Source organism: Salvelinus namaycush, chromosome 3 (assembly GCF_016432855.1).
Source record: "Salvelinus namaycush isolate Seneca chromosome 3, SaNama_1.0, whole genome shotgun sequence".
Taxonomy (NCBI): domain Eukaryota; kingdom Metazoa; phylum Chordata; class Actinopteri; order Salmoniformes; family Salmonidae; genus Salvelinus; species Salvelinus namaycush.
In genome coordinates this window covers 75,756,044-75,769,064 of record NC_052309.1, presented here as the reverse complement: position 1 = coordinate 75,769,064, position 13,021 = coordinate 75,756,044, and positions in this window count along the sequence as shown.

Below are 13,021 nucleotides of genomic sequence, written 5' to 3'. Positions count from 1 at the left end.
ATGACAGGCCAGACCAATCACCTGAACCCTTTAACCCCCCTGGGATATGTGGGACGGTAGCATCCCACCTGGCCAACATCCAGTGAAAATGCAGAGCGCCAAATTCAAATAAATTACTATTAAAAATTTAACTTTCATGAAATCACACATTCAATATACCAAATTAAAGCTACACTTGTTGTGAATCCAGTCAACATGTCAGATTTCAAAAATGCTTTACGGCGAAAGCAAACAATGCTATTATCTGAGGATAGCACCCCAGCTAACAATCACAGACCAGCATATTTCAACCTTCCAGGCGCGACACAAAACGCAGAAATAAAGATATAATTCATGCCTTACCTTTGACGAGCTTCTTCTGTTGGCACTCCAATATGTTCCATAAACATCACAAATGGTCCTTTTGTTCGATTAATTCCGTCGATATATATCCAAAATGTCCATTTATTTGGCGCGTTTGATCCAGAAAAACACCGGTTCCAACTTCCACAACGTGACTACAAAATATCTCAAAAGTTACCTGTAAGCGTTGTCCAAACATTTCAAACTACTTTTGTAATACAACTTCAGGTATTTTTTAACGTAAATAATCGGTCTGTGTTCAATACCGGAGGAAAACAATGTGTAGCATGCTTTCTGGTCATGCGCCTCTAACAAACAGTACACTTCACTGGAGCCTCATTCTGAACATGGCTACTTCTTCATTTCTCAAAGGAAAAACCTCAACCAATTTCTAAAGACTGTTGACACCCAGTGGAAGCGATAGGAACTGCAGGAAGGTCCCTTAGAAATCTGGATTCCCAATGAAAAGTCATTGAAAAGAGAGTGACCTCAAAAAAAAAGAAATCTGAATGGTTTGTCCTCAGGGTTTTGTCTGCCAAATAAGTTATGTTGTGGTCACAGACATGATTCAAACAGTTTTAGAAATGTCAGAGTGTTTTCTATCCCATACTAATAATAATATGCATATATTAACATCTGGGACTGAGTAGGAGGCAGTTTACTCTGGGCACGCTTTTCATCCAAACGTGAAAATGCTGCCCCCTATGCTAGAGAAGTTAATAACCCTGTTTGTTAACTAATCATTGAAGGGGTTATTTTAGATGAACTCAGTTATGCAAAGGAAATGGGAATGAGCCCTGCAGTTATGAAAAGGGAATGGGAAGACGAAACCCCTCTATGAAGCCCCTACTGCTATTAAAAAGTACATCCACAATAAGCAGATAATATGACATTGAGGTCAGATATGTACTGTATCTCTCCTGACCTGCTAATGTTAGCTCGAGGGTTGACATACTATTGTTATCAAGTCTGGATTTCCTGTTATTTCTCTGATTGGTTGCATTACCTTTTCATCATCTGTGCCTGATTGTGTTTGGCTCATCTTGTTGGGGCTTCTTCAGATGCAGGGCCATTTCCTGCAGACAGCAGCAGTTTTACGTCCTGCCCTTTGACTGTTACACGGACCCGATAACAACTGTTATTAATCATGTGAAATTACATTTTTAGGAAGCCTGATATATCAAATCAATATGATATTACTTAGAGAGGTGCTTTAAGGTGGGGTCAAATGCAGACCACCACTCTCTTTACAGACAGACACAGGTTGTGGTTATTTCAGGTTCTCATAAAGGCCTGTCTCTTCGAGGTAATTTGGGGTATGACCATAAGGTAATAGAAGGTGCTAAAGGTTGCCCATGTAGGCTGGACTGACTTATACAAGGCTCATATTACATTTACTATGATGATTAATTACATCCAATCCAATTTCAAAACTTTTCAATATTATTTTAAAGATTACTTATGACTTTTAAATCTTACAGTGTTACATTGAGGCTATAATTCAATATACAGTTGAAGTCAGAAGTTTACATACACTTAGGTTGGAGTCATTAAAACTAGTTTTTCAACCAATCCACAAATGTCTTGATAACAAACTATAGTTTTGGAAAGTCGGTTAGGACATCTACTTTGTGCATGACACAAGTAATTTTTCCAACAATTGTTTACAGACAGATTATTTCACTTATAATTCACTGTATCACAATTACAATGGGTCAGAAGTTTACATACACAAAGTTGACTGTGCCTTTAAACAGCTTGGAAAATTCCAGAAAATTATGTCATGGCTTTAGAAGCTTCTGATAGGCTAATTGACATCATTTGAGTCAATTGGAGGTGTACACGTGGATGTATTTCAAGGCCTACCTTCAAACTCAGTGCCTCTTTGCTTGACATAATGGGAAAATCAAAAGAAATCAGCTAAGACCTCAGAAAAAAAATTGTAGTACCTCCACAAGTCTGGTTCATCCTTGGGAACAATTTCCAAACGCCTGAAGGAACCACGTTCATCTGTACAAACAATAGTACGCAAGTATAAACACCATGGGACCACGCAGCCGCCATACCGCTCATGAAGGAGACGCGTTCTGTCTCCTAGAGATGAATGTTCTTTGGTGCGAAAAGTGCAAATCAATCCCAGAACAACAGCAAAGGACCTTGTGAAGATGCTGGAGGAAACAGGTACAAAAGTATCTATATCCACCGAGTCCTATATCTATATAACCTGAAAAGCCGCTCAGCAAGGAAGAAGCCACTGCTCCAAAACCGCCATAAAAAAGCCAGACCACGGTTTGCAACTGCACATGGGGACAAAGATCGTACTTTTTGGAGAAATGTCCTCTGGTCTGATGAAACAAAAAAATAACTGTTTGGCCATAATGACCATCGTTATGTTTGGAGGAAAAGGGGGAGGCTTGCAAGTCGAAGAACACCATCCCAACCGTGAAGCACGGGGGTGGCAGCATCATGTTGTGGGGGTGCGTTGCTGCAGGAGGGACTGGTGCACTTCACAAAATAGATGGCATCATGAGGATGGAAAATTATGTGGATGGAAAATTATGTGGATATATTGAAGCAACATCTCAAGACATCAGTCAGGAAGTTAAAGCTTGGTTGCAAATGGTTCTTCCAAATGGACAATGACCCCAAGCATACTTCCAAAGTTGTGGAAAAATGGCTTAAGCAAAGAAAAGAGCAAATATCAATGGCAAACTTAAAGCTTGAATCCTTAATAGGTGAAACTACTACGTCCCTTTGGGATATTACGACAACAAACACAATTCTTTCCCGTCGGACATCATTACACACGCAATAGAACAGCAGAATATGTACTGCAATTCTTTTTTCCACACTGCCGGATGCTTCTCTGCTCTGTTTTCATCAACAAAACAAAAACAATAGCAAAGGTACTAGGTGGCGAACAGTGGCTGCTGATTTAATCTTTAAAGGGCAACTGCCCCTAAAAACAAATTCTCATTTATAAAACAGCCTATGTGGCATCAATATGAGTCAGAAACATTTATTCTACTGTTAAAGTGTGTCATATGATAATTTTGGTTATAGTCAGTCTTGTCCAAAACAGAGTTTTGTGAGACTTGTGGTCGTGACTGCATCAGAACGAAAATTAAGGTTGGGTTTGTTTCAATCCTGCCCACTTGCCCATAGCTGGCAGCACACAAGTATTCATCAATTCGGAGTGCAGCTGCACACAATTCAACTGTACCTCTGGGACTAGTTAGGGACCATCGGTAAATTACACAACGTACATGAGACAATATATTAAAATTCCAATGGCTCCAAATTTCTATGACTTATAAACCTCAACCCAACTGTAAATTGTAGAAATTCATATACAAATATTGAAAGCATTTAATGACAAAGCTAAAGGTGTGCAACATGAAAATATTGTCATATACATTAATAATAAATTCTTGACGGTCTCAAATTAGCCCCAGAGATAGGCTATCCAAAGTCAATCCAATTTTGCAACAGTCGCACACCAGCCGGCTGAAGCTAATTGACAAAATAATTTGGCTTACTCTTCCCACATCAAACCACACCCCAAAAGCCAACTCCCATTTTAATTCAGTCATGACCACTTGAATGTCTTAGTGAACCAAATCTAAAACGAGGCAAAATCAGGAAGTTCAGTCGCCCTTTAAGGTCAATGTGCTGAATAGGTTTTGTTGCACACTGATAAATGTGTCAGACTCAGGCAAAAATAAATTGTCTTCATTTGAAAGTGCTGAAATGACATCCTTTTCTCAGGTTATCACAATTATTAACCCCTGTACTGCACTCAGCTCTATGCTGACTACAGTAGCTGCTGCCCTGTACCTTGTACGTGTTGTACAGTATGTGAAGGTTTTGTCTATTGTACTTCAAGGGCACCTCGAGCATTTCATAAACCCCAGAGTCTTATACCGGCCAAAGACAGCCACAGGACACATGGTGGATCAGAGCAGAGGTTTATGGGAAACCAGAGCTGTTCTACAATACCCCAGGTCATCTGCAGCCCTGCACATGGTCCAGCTAGTGCACGTCATAAAGCCCTGGCTGCTGCTGCCTAGTGTAAATATTTCACCTCTCCCCGAAATGCTCTCCCTTTTTTACTGGCACAAAGAGCGGCTAGGCCTCTAAAACAACAAGGCTTTGTCCTCTGTCACTGGCCTGCTTCTCATTACTCCAGATCAGCCCTTTCATTTCACAGGTGTGCCCCCCACTGCACGGTTTAAGCCCTTATTTGTCACTGTGTCATTGTCCGTGCTCACTGCACCAGGGAATGACATCTGTTTGTGACTCAGTGGCCATCAATTGTGTTTGTCTCAGGCAGGAGGGTGAAGGGGGCAGGAGGGCTCTAGTAGACCAATGTCCCCCAGCACTACTACCATAATGTTCAGAGAGCCTCCAGTCAATCCTATACATTCTGTACCATGTGGCCTATTGTACATGCAGTCCAGAGTAACATATTCTCACCAGGTCCTGCTGTTGCTCTCTTTGGGTCAGAATCCTCCATGATAAAAACACACGTGATGAAACTGACATTCCTCCAGCTAGCGCTGGTTTGGAGGTTTGGAACCATGGACAGCTTGTGAAAACCACTGGCATCCAAACAGGGCTCTGCTTTCCCTCTAGTTAACAGTCCCCCAATAAGCCTTCCAATAAAACTACATTTTAAAACAGTCCCCCCATATAATTTTTTTAACATAATTTAACATGAACACCATGCCGGACCATTTTTCAGGGTTATAAACATGTGATGCACAGGGGAAAGAAGGACAGTGGGGTAAATTACTTGTGGTAATTGGTTAATGAACAGAAGATCAGGATATTGTAAACCTTCCAAAGGGATCACACAAAAAGAACATGGAATCCATACGGGTAGTCATGTTTATGATAACAGAAACCATGTGTCCAAATAATCAGCCGTCCCACAAAATGATACATCTCTCAACTCAATTTAGACAGCTCATCAAAATAAACAAAGGGATGAGCCTGAATGGAAAGGCATGCTACTAATTTCCAAAGAACATCAACAAAGAGTGTAAACCAATATGAGCCTGTGCTGTAATTCCTTGTCCCTGTGTGTGGATGAGGTAGGATTTGGGGAATTGAAACCCTCTCCTGGGTTGAAGAGGGGGCTGTTCCAGGGCTACAGTTACAAAGTGCAGGAGACAGGAGTTTGGAAATCATCTAGTCCTTGTCTCCTGGATATGTTTTACAGCGGAATACCTCACATACCTCCACAGCCATACGGTACACAGACAGAGCGCAGACACAGTGGGGTGTTGATGTCCCCTTGCTGCCATGTGTTGAGCACTGTCACCATCATGCCCTTCACCGTTACAGTACACACTATCACCACCGGCAACTTGGCCCCACAGCTGTTTCCCATCTTTGATGCCTGTTTCCAACACGCACAGACTTGACATGATCGGAGTGAGACTGCCACGGACCACTACCGCCATGACCCAGATGAGGAAGTTACCGGTCCTGGTTTGTGTAGCCCAAGACCGGGCGGTTAATCGCTGGTGATGGGTAGAGAGAGGGAGGCAGGGATACAGAAGTAGCTAGAGACACATCAAACTCAGGCCCATGTCTGAATCTTCTGACTGTGTTCTCCAGATTGTGCTGGCTAGATCTACAGTAATGGGTTCTAGAGGGTTATTGTCAGCCAATGACAACACAGTCACAAAAGGCAGGACAATTCACTTCCTGTAGTGATGGGAGTTATCACCACCACAGGCAGCATGCACTAACAAATTCTCTTCTCTTACTAAAATATGTCAGGTTTAAATTATATTCTAACAAGAGTAAAAGTTAGATTCACAAGTTTTTAAGAGAAAATATAAAGCCTTTGGGTTGTAAGTCCAATTTAAGCCCTTCACTACATTGAAAGGCCAAACATTACTCTCTCTTTTATGTGAGATGTAGTGCAGGAAATCAGAGAAGCAGAGACAACAATAGTTTTGATTTGGGTTAAGCTGAGCATCAGTGGAACATGCACGGCGGAACCTCTGTGATGGTCTGGGTAACTCTAACAGCTGCCTGGTTTCCCCCAGAGCGGCCCGTACCACACTGACAGAGCACACGCATAATTAAGGGTTTACGTTCCGCTTTTAGGGAATGCTATGAAACAATATACGGAACATATATTTAACATATAGGCGAGGGGGGTGGAAGAAGACAGAAAGCGAGAGGTCTAGTGATAGCTGGGTGCTGTAACCAAACTCATAGATTTGTTTAGTTTCTCACTCAGACGGGTTTAAATCTAGCCTATTTGCTGGTTTGCATGGATTGAGCTAAGGAAATCCCATCCTTAGAAACATGGTCCAAGAGCCAAACTTCTTGTTTATTCTTTGATTTGATTTAGTGCAAAGATGGTTATTTGAGATATTTGGTTTGTTTATTTGCTCGTGAAATTACAGATCCCATCATACTTTAGAAGTTACTGTCCAAACGTCCTCACCACAGCGTCATACGGGTTGAGCCAAGTGCATCTTATATGTAAACATCCATACCCTTGATTGAGAGAACTGTGCAGGCATACAACCTGAGGAATCTCCAGCACCACCATAGAACCTCACTTGAGTGAATGAGTGGGCTGGTTTCCCTCCACTGTGCTCATTTAACCCTAATAAACACACCAAAAGGCATAGGGGGAATAAAAGAAGGAACACTAACATTGTCTCAAAACATTGTTAGTCACACTACACTGCACCCGACTTGACTTGAACAGGGCCGTATCAACAATCAAAACGCTTGAAGCAAACCGCATCCAAATCAAAAGAAAGAGCGGAACAAGGGAAGAAAAAGACTCCAGGGCATGGCCGGAGTAGCATTTTGCCTTATCAGCCTTTACACTACATGTTTTAATGATTAACCTTCCTCTCGGGAAGCCAGCCACTCCAGTCCGGCTCACTTCTGACACTGTAGGTTCAACTTTATGGTCTTATTTTTTATGGAGGTAAAAAGGTTATACAATGGATTGGAGAATAGTGATGTTTATGAGATGACTGGCCTGGGGGTGGTCGTAGTTAGGTACGGCTATTGAATACAGACAATGGGCCTGAAAAAAGCTATTTTTAATGTTGACGTGTGCTTCTTAGAATGGCTTTACATTACATATTAGGTCTGTACACTTCCAAAGTCTGTCCTAAATACAAATCAGAGATATTATATTACTTCCCCCAAACCCATAAAAGGCGTCATTGAGACACTGTTACAATGACCCATATCCTGTACCTCAGTAGCTAACACACAGGTGATGTGGTCAGAGGGTATGCTCTCCTCTCTACAGGAAGAGAGTATGAACCCAGGGCTAGATCTCATTAGTGCTGGAGTTCACCAGAGGAAAAATGAAGACAACTTTATTCATCTGTATTCATTCATTCAATGAATACACATTCACTATTTTATCGTGTACCAGGGGAACACCAAAACTGGAAAGGGTCCCAGGGTCGGATGCTGGATTTTCCCATCGTCTAGATGAAAAGAGTCTTGCCATTTATCATTTCATTTCGGATTCCGCCCCCCTCCAAGATGGCTGCCCCCTCTGTGTGGAAGCGAGGGTGTCTCTTCCCAGAATCTGACTCCTGACTAAGACATGGTGGGCTAATTGGTGCTTATTGGTCATTGAAAAAGTTAGAATAAATCTGGTGAAAGACCTACCTCATTCACATGACTCACCCAGAACGGTTACACCCCCACCCCTTCTCCCCTTCTCCATGGGAATGTTATTTCTTCCATTCCTCCTTCCAGGATGAACTCATCCCAAACCACGATTCAGCGCGGCTTCGAAGAACAAAACAGCCTTTCATAAGACTCTTCATTCAAATCATACTCAGCAACAGCTAATCTGGAGAATTACATATGTAATAGAATGAGCAAAATTTGTAGGTCATCCAACATGATGCTAGCTAGGGAGCCTGAGAATTGAAAGTGACAGTAAGTGTAATATTGTCAGTAAAACCCTTTATCCTAAGGCCTGGGGAGGGGCGGGGGACCAAACCAACCTCTAGAATGTAGTGTTTCAGAAGGTTGCTACGTCACTACATTCTAGAGGTTGGTTTGGTCCCCAGCCCCTCCCCAGGCCTTAGGATAAAGGGGACCTGGAATGCGTTGTTATATTATGTTGATAGACGAGACACAGCAGCAGGGAAAATGGGTTGACTGCACTTTTAGGGTGATATCTCTGTGGTAGGGGTTTGTATTCAAAAAGCAATGCACGTCAGCTTCAGAGTGAGGATTTGTAGAGGTTTAGATAAAAGCTGAGGATGTTTGTGTTTATGCACAGACAAAGTCACATTCACATTTTGCAGAGTGTGTGTATAATCAAACTGTTCCCAAATGGGAGCCTCTTCCTGTTGTTTATTTGTCCCAGACAATCCCCACTGACTGCAACGACAACATCAAACTGAACAAAGCGTTTTCCATCTCCTGTTCCACTCAAAAAGAGGAAAAATGTACATGGGAAAAGATTAAAACAAGTTTGTTTACCCAGTGAAATAAATGAATGCATTCCAGTGTAATTTCTGTTTTATTGCACCACCCCTCTCTATAAAGTCTGCCTGGCTTACACACAAAGGCTAAACTTCAAGAGTGTGTTTCCTTATAAAAACAAAAAGTCTGGATCACAGCAATTTGACATTCTGCTCTACTTGAGAATTCCAAACACACAAAGCTACAGACCTACAGGCGAGTAGAGACTATGGTCCATACACTTAATACAACAATTGCTGCCCACGTTTGATATATTTGCATGCATTTCCATGTAAGACATGCTAGTTTACATACTAGAAGTCACACACAGGGAATGGACAAGAGAGGGAGGCAGATACAATCTTCATCCATCTATCCATATTCAAATTGTGAGAGAATAGTGTAGTGAGTCCTGTTGTGTGGTTTAGAAAAGGACTGCATCACAGGACAGCCTCAGAGTTCTCCAGACAGCCAGTGGCTGGGAGGAGAGTCAGGTGACGTGCCTGACAGAGGTAGACGGACCAGTAATGGAAAGGAAAAGTCCAGCAGTTTCATATGTTTCCCTTACTTCCTCTCATTTGGAACTTGGGCTGTGGTCATTGTTTGAACACTAAGCTGTAGTTAATCACCATCAAAACCTGGACTTTCTACACAGAAAGGCAGGCGAACAACTTGTTGCGCACATTCAGAGACATTTTTATGAACTCTGTCAGTCTCTGTCCTTTAGTCTCTCCACTGTAGCCTCTGTGAGAGGTTTGTGATGGACAGAGGCTTTGTCCAAGCCACCCTACCCAGATACGGTGCTCCAGACAGGAGGAGTGGAAATCCCATGACCTCACTTCACCCAGAGCAACATTGGGTCAACAAGCCGCCCAAATCAACAACTTCCAAATTAAAAAACAGCCACTCCCTCAACCTACTGTACATTTGAAATATGACACTTTGCATTTAACTGAGAGAGAAAGAGAGAAGAGAGAAGAAAGAGTGCAAACACTTTCTGCTCATGTGGATCTTGTGGCTTGCATCTACGCGCTGTATGTTTTGTGATGAATCCTGCCAAAAAGATAGTGTGGAACAAGTAGGGGAGTAAGGGAAATCAAATCAAATCAAAGTTTATTTGTCACGTGCGCAGAATACAACACTCCTCCTGTCTGGACCTTACAGTGAAATGCTTACTTACAGGCTCTAACCAATAGTGCAAAAAAGGTGTTAGGTGAACAATAGGTTAGTAAAGAAATAAAACAACAGTAAAAAAGACAGGCTATATACAGTAGCGATGCTATAAAAGTAGCGAGGCTACATACAGACACCGGTTAGTCAGGCTGATTGAGGTGAGCCAAAGGATGGATGAGAAGACATGTCCTTTTGAGTTCAACCAGTGTCATCCAGATGAAATATTGTTTAACCCCTCACTTTCATCCTCTGTTCTGTTGACCCTGTGAAGTGAAGGGGTCAGAGTTGAATCAGAGGATGAAGATATTTAACAAGCTCTTGATTGGATAAACACACTAACGAAACACCGTTCTAAGCAGTGGGAAGGTGTGATTGCTTTTCTCATGACCTTTTCAGGGTCCTTCATACAGTATGTACGGCAGGCACTGTTATTTTGACTGAGGTGAGAATATTATTCTGAGGTGAGAATGTTGCTCATCAACTGGATTAGCGCTGAAATGCTGCAGCCAAAGGAAGTTGTCATAGTCTCAGAATGCAATGCTACACTGAGGTGTGATTCTCACATCCCACAATGGACAAAATAGTAAGAGAGAAAGGATCCTGTATCATTATGAAACAAGCAGAATTATCAGACTGATCAACAGGGACCCTCTTTTTTGGGGGAGTTTCTGGCTCATCAATCAAGACATGACAGCCATACTGGCAATGTGCCTACCCTAAAAGGACAACACACAGAGCACACAAACAACAGATACATTAAAAACTCATCTTTACTCCCATTGACTTCCACATTACAAGACCAACGTCACAGAAATATATCATCCAAATCCAAAGCACTTCATGCATGTACTATACTCCCTAGGGGCGATGGGCGACTAATGAAGAGTACAGACACAAGACCTGAAGGAGAATAATGGGGGACTGAGTAGATTCCTACTGTGGGAAGCAGCTGGGCGGAGTCGGGTGTCATTCTGTCTACTCTTTGTGTGTTAATGAGGGTGATATGGTGAGATAGTGTCACAGCAGGAGGCTAACTGCCACTCGGGTGACAGGCCCATGGAGAGGATCACCTTCTTAGCAAGCAGCCACTGGGTGGGCCTTAGGCCAGGGGACAACTGAGACAGGCAGGACAAGTCAGGGTTTACCACCAGTTCTCTACTGCGGGGCCAACTGAAAATTACTTAATGGGGGCAAGAAAATAAATAGTTTAACTCCAGAGAAGCAGCTGACGTGAGAAGTATGCCTCCTCAACAGTTAAATAAAACAGCCTTACAGAGAAAAATTGCTTAAATAGATTTAGCCTCTAGAAGCTGATGGAGCATGTCAGAGGAATGGAACCCAATCGACTAAAAACGAGTCTCATGTCTCATGCAGTAACAAAAACAATGTATGTGTGTTCTGTAAATGTGATTTGTTTACAACGTATTATGAGTCCTCTTCTAACTGGAAATGAGTAAGGTGGCATTGCATTCCCAAAGGACAGTGTGTTCCACGTCAAGCTGGAATGCACAGTGTCAGTGTCGAATCCGTCTTACTATGACTTCATAGGTGTTTCTCAAGGAAATCCCTCTCCCTTCTAAGCACAATGAGACGGCTTCCTGTTTAGAGAAAGTAGGATCCAGCCACTCAGCCACCCACCATCCCTTTACGTAATTTCCACATACTAATGTAGTAATTTATCACAACTGCACAAAGTGCACATATTGTTGTATTTCCATCATCCTCCTCATCCTCAGAAACATGTACGGTTATGAGGAAGGTCTACATACTCTATACGCGTTGAGGTGTGGGAACTGACAGAGAGCATTGTCCAAATCATGAAAAAGAACCATGGACCACGTTTTCATTCAGAATGTGAATAAAGATAAGATGTAAACCAATAAAACTTAAAAAGGTAAGTACCATATCATTGTAGGAAGTGCAGTCTGGTCTCATATACTAGACGTAACATAGTAAAAGTAAATCCGGGCCCTCAAATTATGCTGAACAAAAAAATAAACGCACATGCAACAATTTCAATGATTTTACTGACTTTCAGTTCATATAAGGAAATCAGTGAATTTAAATAAATTCATTAGGCCCTAATCTATGGATTTCACATGACTGGGCAGGGGCGCAGTCATGGGTGGACCTGGGAGGGCATAGGCCCACCTACTTGGGAGCCAGGCCCACCCACTGGGGAGCCAGGCCCAACCAATCAGAATGAGTTTTTCCCCATAAAAGGGCTTTATTACAGATAGAAATACTCCTCAGTTTCATCAGCTGTCTGGGTGACTGGTCTTAGACGATCCCGCAGGTGAAGAAGCCGGATGTGGAGGTCCTGGGCTGGCATGGTTACACGTGGTCTGCGGTTGTGAGGCCGGTTGGATGTTCTGCCAAATTCTCTAAAACGACACTGGAGGCGGCTTATGGTAGAGAAATTAACATTCTCTGGCAACAGCTCAAGTGGACATTCCTGCAGTCAGCATGCCAATTGCACGCTCCCTCAAAACTTGAGACATCTGTGGCATTGTATTGTGTGACAAAACTGCATATTTTAGAGTGGCCTTTTATTGTCTCCAGGACAAGGAGCACCTGTGTAATGATCATGCTGTTTAATCAGCTTCTTGATAGGCCACACCTGTCAGGTGGATGGATTATCTTGGCAAATGAGAAATGCTCACTAACAGGGGTGTAAACAAATATATGCACAACATTTGAGGGAAATAAGCTTTTTGTGCGTATGGTACATTTCTGGGATCTTTTATTTCAGCTCATGAAACATGGGACCAACACTTTACATAGTATGATATGTTACGCTTGGTATGGTTACCTGAGACAGAAGGTTACTTAAGGCAAAATTAAAGGAGGGAAAGGGAAAGGGAAAGGGGGGTACCTAGTCAGTTGCACAACTGAATGCCTTCAACTTAAATAAATCAATCACTGAATCAGTGATTGGTCGAGCATATAACGTGTATAACGTCTAGTAACCCAAATGTTGCGTGTTCAAATCTCATCACGGAAAACTTGTGCATTTTAGTTAATT